Source organism: Tupaia chinensis, unplaced genomic scaffold (genome assembly GCF_000334495.1).
Source record: "Tupaia chinensis unplaced genomic scaffold, TupChi_1.0 Scaffold000374_1, whole genome shotgun sequence".
Lineage (NCBI taxonomy): Eukaryota > Metazoa > Chordata > Mammalia > Scandentia > Tupaiidae > Tupaia > Tupaia belangeri.
The window spans coordinates 998,279-1,011,596 of record NW_006159872.1 but is presented as its reverse complement, the minus strand read 5'-3'; the positions used below and the strand labels follow the sequence as shown (position 1 = coordinate 1,011,596).

Sequence of the window (13,318 nt, the reverse complement as noted above, 5' to 3'; positions counted from 1 at the left end):
GACAGAGAGACAGAAATGAGAAATCACCCTCCAAGGAGGATGGCCATGCTGCAATCCCTTCTCCTCCAATTTCCTCTCAGGATTTTGGGCACGCATGCACACGCACCTGGCATGAGTTTCAAGTCACCGAGTCCTGGACTCGAACTGCAGTGGACTACATGAGCGGCCAGCAACGTAACCGTTATGCCATCTGCTGGTCCCACGAGGCCCCTATTTTTAGCCAGGGGAGCTAACAAATATTTTCATTATCTCTTTCTAGATAACGTGGAATTTGAAGCCAAAAGGCCAAGATTCAGAGCAAATCCTTGCCGCCTACCTGTCGTGTGACGTTGGACCAGTCTCTCAACCTCCCTGGGCCTCTGGCTCCTTCTCTGTACACAGGACAACCCTAACTTTACTCGGGTGGTGGGGGTGAGATGAGAGTCCCTATGGGAAAAACTCGTTCTTTTTTTCCACCAGAGTAAATGTTCACGTTCTCTTGTAACCAAATACCTTCTCTCATCACACAGATGTCAGAGCAGCTGAACTGAGCCGGCCCCTGGGCTGTTGAATGCACCTCCGATATCAGCATTTTATAGTTTCGACAATTTCAAAGATACCTCCCACCCCCAGGTTCTTCCGAAAGACGCCTCGGACAGTTTCCAGCAGGCAAAACATTCAGGCGCGCACCCATTCACAGGACATGTGTTCAACCGAGAACCGAGCACGCCCAGGCAACATGCTGGACCCCTGTCAAATACCAGGGAGACCCCGCTGCCCCCAGCTCCAACCTGCTGAGCCTGAATCTGCCCGAGAGCCCGCAGGAGCCCACCCCGAGGATAGTGCCCTCTGCCCATCATCACCTCACCCCTTCAGCTTTACAGCTCATGCCTCTCCCGCCAGAGTCCCTCCCTGGGCTCTCGGTCTATCACAGTGCAAGGTTAAGAAGAAACAGGCAGTCAAAGGAGCAAGGTAAGGGGGTCCCGGGGGACAAGTCGAGCTGGACAGTCAAGAGTGGGCAGAGGCCCAGACTGGGCAGAGGCCCAGACTGAGGAACAGGTGGTTCCTTTGCTTGAGTGACCAGGGCCTGGTGAGGCCCAGAGGAGATGGCCCTGGAGAGACACCTGAAGCTGACCCTGGGTCCCAAGTATGAGGTGGCACATGCAGACTGGCCAGAGGGCAAAGGAGACTTCAAAGAGAGCCTTCTCCTGTAAGCTACCATTTCCTGGCTCGGCACCAGGCTGTGTAGACTGGGAATGTGGGCAGCCTTCTGCTCAATGTCACCAAAGCTGAGCCGCAAGCCTGGGCACTCCAGGCCAGGTTCAGACTCCTTGTCTTTCCCAAGGCCCCAGGGGCTGGAGATGAGGCTGAACCTCACTGCTGCCTTTTCTGTATCCACTGCCCAGTGTTCGGGGCTCCTACTGGGAGCTCCCCTCCCAACCTCACCCTGCAGAAAGCTTGAGGCATGTACCCAGTGAGCAGCGAGCCGAGGCTGCATCATCCACCCTCTCTTTTCAGTCCCAGACACCAGAGGGTCACATGAGCCAGCAGGCCAGCAGCAGGGGGGCTGACCCGTACTCATGAGCAGATGGTCTCTCAGAGCCTGTCCCCAGCATTCCTGTGCCCTCACCCTCTGTCTCAGCTGGGAGGGGCTATTGCCTGCCCCACACGGGGTCAGCTTAGCACCAAGAACCATGGCCCATGTGGGCCCCACACCCCTCCTGAGGCTGACATGCCTGCCACCCTGCTAGCCCTGCCCAGGGGGAGGGGTGTCTGGAGTGCATCTCCCCATCTATGCCCTGTCCCACTGACATGGGTCACTCTCTCACCCACCACAATGTCAGCCCTGGAGGGCAAGATTTCTACCTGCCGTCTGTTCACACCTAAGTCACTACGCCTAGAACACCGTCCTGCACAGAAGAGGTCAACACACATTAGTTGAATATTGAATATCTGAATGAAGGCAGCAAAATTCTGAGACATGCCACGCAGGCAGACACTTCCATCCTAGGTTTCCAAGCTCAAGGAGGCTAAAGGGACATTCCAACGTCACGGTTGACCTATCATGCACTGGCCACAGCCAGGCCCTGGACAGAGTGAGGCAGAACCTCGGAACAGCCCCAGGGGCCCTGTTAACAGTCAAGACTTGGAAGCCTGGGGAGGCTCCGCCATATGCCCGCCATCCCCAGGCAGGGAAGAGTGGAGGTTAGATTCGAACCTGATAAGTCCGGCCCAAAAATTTATGTCTTACCCTCTTGCTCTTGGTGGTTCTGGAGAGAATCTCATGATAGACAGGGTTGTAATCATCGAAAATCACCCTTCCAGGCCCAGCCTTCCTGGATAGACTCATTGCCTTTCTCGCCTGCTCCCCATCGAGGCCCCGTTCATGCCACCATTCAACCTTGGTGGCTCAGTGGCATGAGAGATGGTGAACAGCCAGTGAGCAGGGCTGAGGGCTTGCACCCTGCCTGCCAGTCTAGCCTGACATGGGCGGGGGGTAGTCTGAAAAAAAATTTCGGATAGAAAGCCACTGGTTTTGAAATGAAACTCACCAAGTCAGGCTAGCCTGGGGCATCCTCCGGACCACCACTTTGTCACTCCCAGAAGGAGATAGACACTGATGTCTGAGGGACACCATGCAGTTATTAACAAGGGCATTCGGGTCTGAGCAGAGGGTGGCCTGGTAATGTTCAGTGAAGCCAGCATGACCACCAGGACACCAATTAAGAGGAAATAACCCTCCCCAGGCCTTGGCTTTCTGCTGCGAGATGCCCCAAGGAAGGCAGGGGAAGGTCATTTGGGTCCTCCCAAACTATCAAGTCAGACGGGTCACCTCTTCAGGCCACAAACATAATTCCAATTAAGGAAATGGTTTCCTTTACCAGGTCCGGGCAGAGGGGAACTAGCGTATCATGAACTCTCTACCACATGCCTGCTTATAATTATTTTCCTGCTCCACTTACGATGTTGGCAAGGGTTCCGTGTGATTCAATCAAACTTTGTATTACATGTTTGCCATGTGCCAGGCAAAGTCTACCTCCCATACTGTGCTAAGTATGGGAGGTAGACGCAAGATGAAATCTTTTCCTTTTTTTAAGAATTATTTCTTTACTTAATTCCATTTGTTATTATTATTTTTTACTTTGACCAGACAGAGGCAGAAAGAGAGAGATAAAGGAAAAATGAGAAAGCCAGCCACCAGGTCCAGGACTCGAACCACAGTTGGCCATATGGGAATCCAGCGCCTTTAACCATCACACCACCTACCAGCCCCAGATGAAGTCATTCTATAGGAGGACAGCCAGAGACCTGGTGGTTAAGGCGGCTGGCTCTCTCACACGGCTGACTCTGCAGTTTAAGTCCTGGACCTGGTGGCTTGAAAAACATGCCAGCCACACAGGTGTACATGCCCAAAATCCCAAGGGAAGAATGGAGGAGAAGGGACTGCGATGTGGTCATCCTCCCAGGAGGTGATTTCTCACTTTCCCTCTATCTCTTTCTTTCTGCCTCTGTCCCTCTCTGGTGAGCACACACACCCTATAGCAAGCTTTTAAAAAGAAAAAGAAAAAAGAAGGCAGTTCAGGCTTGGTACTAAAAGCTGGCTCACCAGGACTCTTCTGGACACACAGCCAGCACTGAACAATGTTGGCTGGGTGAATAAATGTGAAGGGTACATAGAGCCTCAAAAACAATCTTTATTTAGAGGTTTTGCCACAGGGCGTGTGTGCTTGCCAGACAGACAGAGACAGAGAGACAGAAAGCGAGAAATCACCCCCCAGGGGGGATGGTCACACCGCAATCCCTTCTCCTCCATTCTCCTCTGGGGATCTTGGGCACGCACACACATGCGCCCGGTGTGAGTTTTAAGCCACCGGGTCCGGGACGCGAACTGCGGTCGACTACATGGGAGTCCAACAACATAGCCATTACGCTAACTGCTGGTCCCAAGAGTCTCAAATTTTGAGCTGTAAACAGAGGTAGAGTGAAACAGCCTGGCACAGGGCGTGGTATCTCCCTGCTCTAATAGGGAGTGTGGAGGGGGGACAAAGCCCTAGGCACCAAGAGCCTGGGTCCTTCTGGAAAGGAGGGACCTTGGCCCCATACCAGAGTAAGCATATCAGAATTTCTGCAGGTGAGCCCTGAACACTAACATTTATTTAAGAGTGATTTTTTGCTATAGGGTATGTGCGCTTGCCAGAGAGAGAGACAGAAAGCGAGAAATCACCCTCCAGAGGGCATGGCCATGCCACAATCCCTTCTCCTCCATTCTCCTCTCAGGATTTTGGGCACGCACGCACACACGCTTAGCGTGCATTTTAAGCCGTCAGTTCCAGGACTCAAACCACAGTCGACTACATGAGAGTCCAGCGACATAGCCATTATGCCAACTGCTGGTCCCTGAACACTAACTTTTTAAAAAATATCTCAGTGATTCTAATATGCAAGCCCAAATGAGAATTGCTGCTCTAGGGCACAAGAAAAAGTTCCAGAAGGCTGGGGTTGCCACGCAGCTTTGAGACATTGTCAAACAGATGGTCACACACAGGAGGAGTGGAGTGTCAGAATCCTGGAGCTGGAACGAAACTTAAAAGCCATCCGCTGGTGGCAGATGGTGGTGCAGCGATAAAACACAATATCTGCGATGCTGGCCAGTGGGAAGGTTCTGGGTTCGCGTCTGGAGACCTCCCTGAGAACACCGGGCGTTTGTGTGCCTGTGATCCAGGACTAGCTAAAGCTGGAGATGGACTGAGGCAGCTGTCGGGGTGCTATCTCTCGCTTTTCCTCTATCTCTCATGCACAAAAATAATAATAATAATAATAATAAGCTTAAAAAAAAAGTCTTCTAGTTCAGCAGCCTGTGACTCTCCATCCAGTCTCTGCTTGAGCACCTCCAGAGGCAGGGAATTGACTTCCTCTCAAGGCAGCCCTTAGGTGCTGCCCACTATGTGGGTGACTCCACTATGTGGGATGGCTCTGACTCTTCAAAGATCTGCCTTCCATTTGCTCAGGCCCTCGGGCCCCAGTAGAGCTAAGCAAACCCAGTGCCTCATGGTTTCCTATGCTAACGCTCCGGCCAAGCAAGGCCCTCCCTGGGACACACCCACCTAGGAGTGCAAAACCGCAGGCCTGCAGGTGCCCTTGGAGACCGCCCGCCCTCCTCTCCTCATTCTGCGTGAGGATGCCGAGGCCCAGGGAGGCTGGCTACCCATCACACAGTGGTCTGCGATGGAGCAAACTTTAGGCCCTGGGGTGGGAGCTCCCAGGTTTGTGCTCACAGGGGCTGGGATTTTTTCCTATTTATGAAAACATAGGGGGCCAGACAGTAGCACAGTGGTAAAATGTGATGCGTTTTGCGGGGACCCACATGGGAAGGTTCCACAGACCTCCCTGAACACACCAGGCACATGTGTGTGTGTCCATAATCTATTTGGGGCTGGCTAAAGCAGGGGTGGGGTGCAGCATCATGACCTTGTTAGGAGTTTTCTCTCTATCTATCAATTGCTCATGGACAAAAGGAAGAAACTTAAAATAAGAAGGAAAGAAAATATAACAACCAGTCCCTAAACCCGTCTGTTCTCTGCAAGCCTGGGCCCCTCCCCTGGCAGTCACTGCCACTCTGTCAGGTAGTTGCTGTTTCCTTCCCCAGTCAACAGCAGGCTCTCGGCCTCTCGGCCTCTCGGCCTCTCGGCCTCTTGCCCTCCTGCCATGGAGCCGCAGCCCAGGCCGGCCAGCGGTTGCGTTACTCACCGAGCCGGAGAGCCCGGCAGCCCTCTCTGGCTTTGACGAATGCCTGCCCACCTGTCACTGTGCTTGGGCTTCTGCAGGTTCTGACTCCACCCCTTAGTCCCGGGCAGTGGGAGGCGCACGTGGACGGTCTCTCGACCCATCCTAGGACCCATCCTAGCAGCGGGGTTGAGAGTTCCAGTGAACGGCTGCACCTCCATTTGCCGCCCAGGTGAGGTCACTGTCCAAAGGCTACCCAGTTTGCTATCACCCAGAGGGGTTCTCCTTGCAAATTCTGCACCCCTCACCAAGGCCGTGGTCTCCCTATTTCACCCAGATTGCAGAGCCCTCATTTTCTTGAATGTTCTAGAATACTTGACTCAAATGAATGAGCTTTCTGGATGGCTTGCTTTGAAGTAGTTTTATTTTCTCTTATTAAAACCTGACTAGGGGGGCCACCCCCATGGCTGAGTGGCTAAAGGACCCGGATTCCACATGGCTGTCTGTGCTTTGAGTCCTGGCCCTGGTGGCTTGAAAAACATGCCAAGCACATGTATGTGCATGCCCCAAATCCCAACAGGATAGAGAAATGGAGGAGATGGGATCGTGGTGTAACCACACCCTACTGGGAGGTGCTTTCTCCCTCTCTGCCTGTCTCTCTGTCTCTCTCTGTTAAGCACATGCTCCTTCTGGAAATTTAAAAAAAAAAAGATCTAATTGGGGTTGGGGAGCCGACTCCATACCACAGTGATGATGTACTGACAGGCTAGAGGACTGAGGAAGGGGATTGTGGTGGGACGGGCTTCGTGAAGGTGTCCCTCTCTTCCTCTCCCCAACTTCACATGTGCACATATCATGAACTGGGACGCCCAGCTGGGGCCCATCTGTGGTGGCACAGGCAGCGGGGCACCGCTTCATGGTACTAGAAATACCTGAGCCACACGGGGGCCCAGGGACGGATCCTGCATGGACCCAGACGTGCCAGGTGTGCCCATGCGTGCCATGATGCTGGCTGGCTGGGAGGCTAGGGGAGCATTGTGGTGTCATAGGTCTCTGCCATGACAGAGGTGACCCCTCTCATGAAAGAAAGAAATAAACTCTAAGAAGTATATTTGGCCCTCAAACCAGTAAAACAGCAGGAAACCACTTGGCTCTACAGAAGCTGCTCCCAGCTAGACCAGTCTCCAGGCTAGACCCGAACCAGCCTAGCCAGGCTTGTTCTAGGCCTGGGCTACGTCCCCCTATCCTGCCCGGGCCACGTATCCACAAGACACACACCGACTCCCAGAGAGCCTGCAGGAGCTATGGTCGGCCCATTACAGGGAACAGCTGAATTCACCCTCAGACGCTACAACTGCAGTGTGAGTGTTGGTTCACGCCCCCTGATAGCCAGAGAGGGCCTGTGTTGGTTTCAGGGACATGACGCATGGCCTCAGACAGCTCCCCACCCTTCCTCTCTCCCCTCATGACCCCTCCAAGCCACCGTTCCTCTTTTCTCCCGCCAAGCCCTGCCTCTGTGACCTCCGGAGGCTGCTGCGGTGGCAGAAGCAACACCCCATCCTCACTTTCCAAGCTCATCAGAGAATCCCAGGGTGGGCAAAGGCTGTCAGTCCCAGTGGACGCTTGGAGGCAAAGTCCGCTTCCATCCCCACGCTAGGCAAAAATCACCCTCGAGCCTGGCAATGTTTGGGCTAAATGACAATTTTCAAGACACCCAGAAATCACATATGGTGAGAAAAACAACCACCTGGTAGGCCCCACAGACATCTCTGAAGGCTGTTCTGGAGTTTCCCAGATAAAGAACAGCCGCCTCCATGTTTCCCAGCCATGTTTTCATGCTTTCTGGAGGGCCCAAAGTTTGGGGGCAGCATTGCCTCCTGCCCACCCCCATGCACACATCACGGCCTGGCCAAAGTCCTCCACCTTGACACTCAGACTTAACTGCAAGGGGACTTCTAGGTCATCTAGCCCAGCTCCCCCATTTCCAGGCAAGGAAATCGAGGCCCTGAGAGGGGCCAAAGCTACACAGCAGTAACAGAAAGGGCTTTGAGTGCCTTCAGTCTTGCAAGAGTGGAGCTGGTGTTCTTCCCATGTCCCCATTCTGCTTGTCTATCAGCCTGGAGGCTCCCGAAAGACGCAGGGCCCTGTCTTTGTCCTCTCAGGCCTTTGCAGGTCCTGGAGTCAGGCTGGGGGAGTAAGCACTTCTGTTATGGCTCATTCAAGGACAAGCCGGGAGAAATAATAATTACCTACTCCAGGTTTTCCATCTCCTTTTTGCTTAAAAATACAAAAGCTTAAACATAAATAAAGGGAAATGGTCTGGAAAAATAACCAGTTGGCATGGAGCTATTGGCACTTCAGCGCTGCATAAGAAGTAGAAATACTGTTTTTCAGAAACTCAGCACGGCCGGAGTTGTTAACTCCTAACCATTTGGCACAAACGTTCCCAATTGTTTGGATGTGATGGACGATGTTGACAGAAGTGGCGGAGACCAACACGGGCTATTAATAGGCCGAGCGTGGTACTCATAACTCTCCTCTCTCTCTCTCTCTCACTAGCTCTCTGGCACCAAACTGTTGCCAACCTGCCTACCTTTTGCTTTGAGGTGCCATCAATTCCAGTAACGGGACACCAGGCAAGCCATGTCGCCTGCCCACGTCTGAGCCAGATCGTCTGAGAACTCCAAAGAAAGCTGGGGGCGCAGGCCACGTGGGCTGCTGGACTGTGCAGAGCTTCAAGGAGGTTGAGAGGCGAGGAGGTCCCTTGGCTACTGCTTTCATCCCGCGCAATGCATAAAGTAGGGTATCCGTGGCCTGCGGGTGGGGGATCATGCAATTCCTCCATCTATATTTTAATTCGTTGTTTTTTTTAAGTTTGCTATCGGGAACCTGTGCTTACCAGAGACAGTGAAAGAGAGAGGGAAAGTGAGAAAACAAGCCACGAGGTCTGAGACTGCAGTCAGCCATGTGGAAGTCCAGGGCCTTGACCACCGCGCCACCTACTGGTCCGGTCCACGTATGTATTTTATCCACTCCTCTAAGAACTTGCGGCAGCCTCTTCTCAAGGCAGGAGCTCATCCCACCTTCATTAGTTCAAGGTAGAGTTATTTCAAGGCAGAAGGATCCCCTGGTTCCTGAAGGGTGCTGCTTCCAGGAACTGTCTCCAAATTCAAACTCTACGAGGATTCACCAAATCCCTACGACTTGACAGGCCCTTCCCATCCATTCTCGTATCAAATCTTGCTCAACCCTCACAAAAATAAATTGCTATCTCCACAGACAAGTGAGGAGATCGAGGCACAGAGTGGTCACACAACTCGCCAAAGTCACGCGGCGAGTAAGTGCAGGAGCTGGACCTGACATGCAGATCTTCCAAGCCCAAGCCCAGGACTGGAGAAGGCTAGAGCCAAGCCGCTGCTGACACCAGGGCCCTGTGCTCTCCGTGGATCTGGTCACCGGCTCCCACCCACTGAAACCAGAGTGGCTGGTCCTCTCCCTCGGGGCGCCCCTGGCTTCCACAGCCACAGAGCTCCCTGGTCCCAGCCGACCGTCTACCTGCACGGGGTCAGCCGCCGAGGAAGCCAGGCCAGAGACTACAGCTGGACCGCTTGGCTCCATCCCCTTCTTTGACATCTATTAAATGAGAGCACAAATCCTTCCTTCCTTCCAGAGTGGTTGTGAGGAAGACCAGATAATGACTGTGAAAATGTGCTACCAGCCAAGGGTTCCCGTGAGCTAAAAACGGCCTGTGCCTAGGGTGACAATCCACCCGTTTGCCCAGAAAAGTTCAGAGTACGCCTGTGGTCTGGCATAATTATGAATATGGCTAGAAACTAATAAAACACTCAAAATCGCCCCCGTTTAGACAACGAATCATGATCATCCTATAAACATAGCATTTGCTGGCATGGGGTCTGAGAGAACTAGGGCCCTCTGTCCCATGTCCACTGGCTTCTACACCCACCTTGTGTTGCAGACGGGTGGGCTGCAGTGAGCTCTTAGCAGACCCTTGGCCAGGCTCAGGCCCGGCATCATTTTGCTAGATCAAAGCAGTTATTAGTAGCCACTATTTTTAGCAAGACAAAGCCACAGTGCCTGGCTTCATTGCAATTGTATGTCACTCCTTTAAAGTTGATTCCATCAATTACAGACAATCACGGTCACGTGCCAGGCCTGCTTTAACCCTTGGCAGCTCGAATTTCTCAGCGCACAGGAGGCTGTAACCATGGCGAGGGCCCACTGTCAGAATATACTTGCTACTGAATCATTGTGTCTGGGACGTCAGCCTGGGCTTTCCGTTTACGTAACTTGTTCTTCCTCGGTTTCCTATGTGATCCCTGAGAGATAAGACGAGCCACTCCCATCTCACAGAGAAACTGAGGCTCGGAGTACTTAAGCAATGACTTAGGGTCACATAGCTAGGAACCCCAATTCGGCTCACGTCATGTTGCCAGAACATCGCCAGGTCTTTCTCACAGGTCAGCGAGTGTGACCTGCGTGGGACGTGTCCCTCAGGCTTCAGTGGGCTGACACGAACCCATAGTCAAGACAGGACAGCCCCTGAGGGCATCTGGAGGCAGGCTGCCAAATGTACCAGATGACACACGTCTGCCGGCGGAGCAGTCCTTCACCTTGAGAGCTGGCAGTGGCCTTACGACAGAAACAAAAGCAACCCGAAAACAACAAAGCTAAGAAGCTCCACAAGAAGTATGTCCACACCAGGGCAGGGGGTTGGAGGGATGCACACAAAGCAGAGGGCGGCCTCCAAGCCTTGGTGGTTAAAGGCAGTGCATAGGGAACCAGATCCCACATGGCTGACCAGGGTTCGAATCCCAGCCCCAGTGACTTGAAAAGCACATCGGCACCTGTATATGTGAGCCCAAAATCCAGATAGGAGGGATGGAGAAAAAAGGATTATGGCATGACCACGCTCCATGGAGGGGTCCTCTCTCTCTCTCTCTCTCTCTCTCTCTCTCTCTCTGGTGAGCACACATGCCCTCTGGCAATTAAAAGAAAAGTAATACAAAATAAAATAGTGCTAGAGACCCAGGACCTTCTTTCTTCCAGTGTCCAGTGGGAAGAGCAACCAGAAGGCAGCTCTCCCGAGCCAGGAGAGGATGGGACTCCCTCAGGCCCCGTCAGGGTGTCTCAGTAGAGACGGGAGAAGCCGCCAGAATGCTGCACTTTATACTCCAGTGCTGTTTATTGGGCTCCTACCCCATCTACCAGGTCCTGCACCAGCAACACAGTTCACCTAGCCCGAAGCCTCACTTTACAGATGAGGAAACTGAGGCACCAAGCAGAGGCAGTGAGCAGTCTACAACCCAGCACGCCAGGGCAGAGCGCAGAGGGAACTGGGCCCTTCTCCTGGGGGCCCCTGCTGCCTGCAGCCCGAGTCCCACCTGGGAGCCAGGAGGGGCTGCTCTTCCACCTCTCTTTCCTTCCTCCAGCCTCGTCTCGCTCCCCTCACCCACATTCCCTCCCTCTCGCACTGTTTCTGTTTCCCGGAACCGGGTCTGAGATTGCCGGCCTGGCCGGTCTGAATGAAGCCAGGCTGAGCCCTGGGACCCCACAGCCCTAGAGCCCCTGCTGGGAGGCCTCCCCAGACTGGGCTGCCCTGGGGCGGGTCTCGGTCTGTTTGTCTCTCTGCCCCCATCACTGCACACAGTAGGTATGCGATAAGTACTTGATGAATGAGTGAATGCAATACCATGGCGGCCTCTCAAGGAGAGGAGACTGGAGCAGAACCACTCCACTACCGCTCTGATGGTTCAGGTGGCAAATAGCACTTGGAATTGGGGGGTAAAATCTGAGTCACCTTTAATTTCCTCATCCCACTGACTAAACAGATACTTATTTGTTTAGAACCCATTGTCTAAGCCTTTAAATCTAACAGCTGTGTTCAGAGACCGAGGAAAACAGAGGTCCCAGCCAAGCCGAGCTGCCATTCCTCACCCGAGCAGCTCCGGCTTGGAGCCTGGGAGAGGGACGGCAGCGGGACAGAGAGCTCGGGGGAGGCCTGGCAGTCCAGTCAGACGTGCTGTGGCCTCCAGCACCCACTGTTGGCGACAACTGGCGAAGCTTGAACCCTGGAGCAGAGCACAAGAAGAGGCCGCCCCAGCAAATCCGCCAACACCCCTCCACAACGATGTTGCTGGCTACTGGGCGGCAATCCTGCGTCAGCTGCCCCTTGTCACCTGGGGGTAAGGTGGAAGGAGGGCTAGGCCCAGGGAGTGAATTGTCTTATTGAAGAAATGAAGAAGAGACCCAGGGCTGAGCGCTGTGGAGTCATGGCTGGGGTCACAGGAAGGAAGGTGTCCGCTGGGTGGAGCACCAGCCAGCTGCCAGGGTCAGAGGGCACGTTCCTCCCGGAGAACTCACCTCTCTCCCTCCAGCTGCCACCAGCTACTGCTTGTGGTGGGATAGCCACCTAGGGGACAGCAGCCAGAAGGGCCAGAAGCAGATGGACAAGTACCGATGAAGAGTGTGGGATCGTGGGGGGGTGCTCATGGCATAGAGAATGTCGGGCTGGGTCAGATCTTAGAGGCCCCCCATTTTACAGGCCAGGACACTGAGGCCTAGCCTCGGCCAAGGTCACCTCGCTAGGAGACACAGATCTGGAATCTAGAGCTAGAACCTAGCCTCCTAAACCCCCAACTGCAATGCCCCCTGCTGAGCCATCTTAGATCCCACAGCGAGTAAGTTACAACTCAGACTGCGATGTTCTACTCTGTGGAGCCCTTTGGCAGCGACCCCCAGCCTCTGGGATACAGGCAGACCCCCGCAGGGAGGCTGGCCCACCTCCCCACCCTGTAACTCACACTGAGGAGCATTCGCTCCTCTGAAATGCTCCACCCTTGTGCTTGCAGGGCCAGGACGACCTCCCCTCTTGGCCTGTCACTTTCCCAGTCCCCTCTCAGAGCTGCCACGTGCCCACCACTCTGCCCCATCCTGCAGAACCTCCCCCAGGCTGCCCCCTCCCTGCACAGGGGCGTCTCTGGGAGACGCATGAAGTGTCTATTTACCAGGCTGCCAGCTCTTCGAGTGTGGGAACCAGGTCTTCGTCATCTTGCTGTTTCTCCCCCACCCCCAGCTCTGAGCAGCTATGTGAGAAAAACTCCATTAATGTTTGTGGAATTAATTATCAAATTAAGGAGTGAATGAACCCTGGGCAGCTTTGATAGCGGCTTATTCCGCGTGAGCTACTGAACCCGCAGAAGGGCCAGCGCCGCTCTGGACAATCTTTGACCTCCGGTTTTCTTTTGGCTCTCCCTCCCTCTCCAGGTTGGAGGTAGTAGGGTCTCTGGCCACAACCAAGTCATGTGAGGTGTGACTCCACCGTGCAAACAGCCACCGTGATCCAGGGCACCCAAGTAACAGTCCCTGGTGACGCTGATGCGCTGACGGGGATGGCAGAGCAGCCAGGCTGGTTACAGAGGTCGCTTATCCATGAAATGAGCCCCTCACCGCGACAAGTACGCGGCAATTAGCAGCCCTCGGGGAGCAGAGTGCCCCTCCACCCTGTGGCTGCTCCAAGGCTCTGGATCCCCAGCACTGAGGGCTCTAAGTGATGTGATTTTATAGACCATTTACCTTCCAATCTCTGTTTTCCCTA

General features: G+C 53.9%; 1 protein-coding gene and 1 long non-coding RNA gene across 2 annotated transcripts in view; one reads left to right on the top strand and one right to left on the bottom strand.

The window, feature by feature from the left end:
- The window catches only part of KCNN3 (potassium calcium-activated channel subfamily N member 3), a 201,105-nt gene that overhangs the window by 139,756 nt on the left and 48,031 nt on the right, over positions 1 to 13,318 (bottom strand). The gene's annotated exons all lie outside the window — the stretch shown is intronic.
- Positions 6,783 to 8,609, top strand: LOC106735394 (uncharacterized). The gene is made up of 3 exons (XR_001370738.2): positions 6,783 to 7,064; positions 8,263 to 8,501; positions 8,578 to 8,609. It is a non-coding gene; the product is annotated as an uncharacterized LOC106735394 (long non-coding RNA).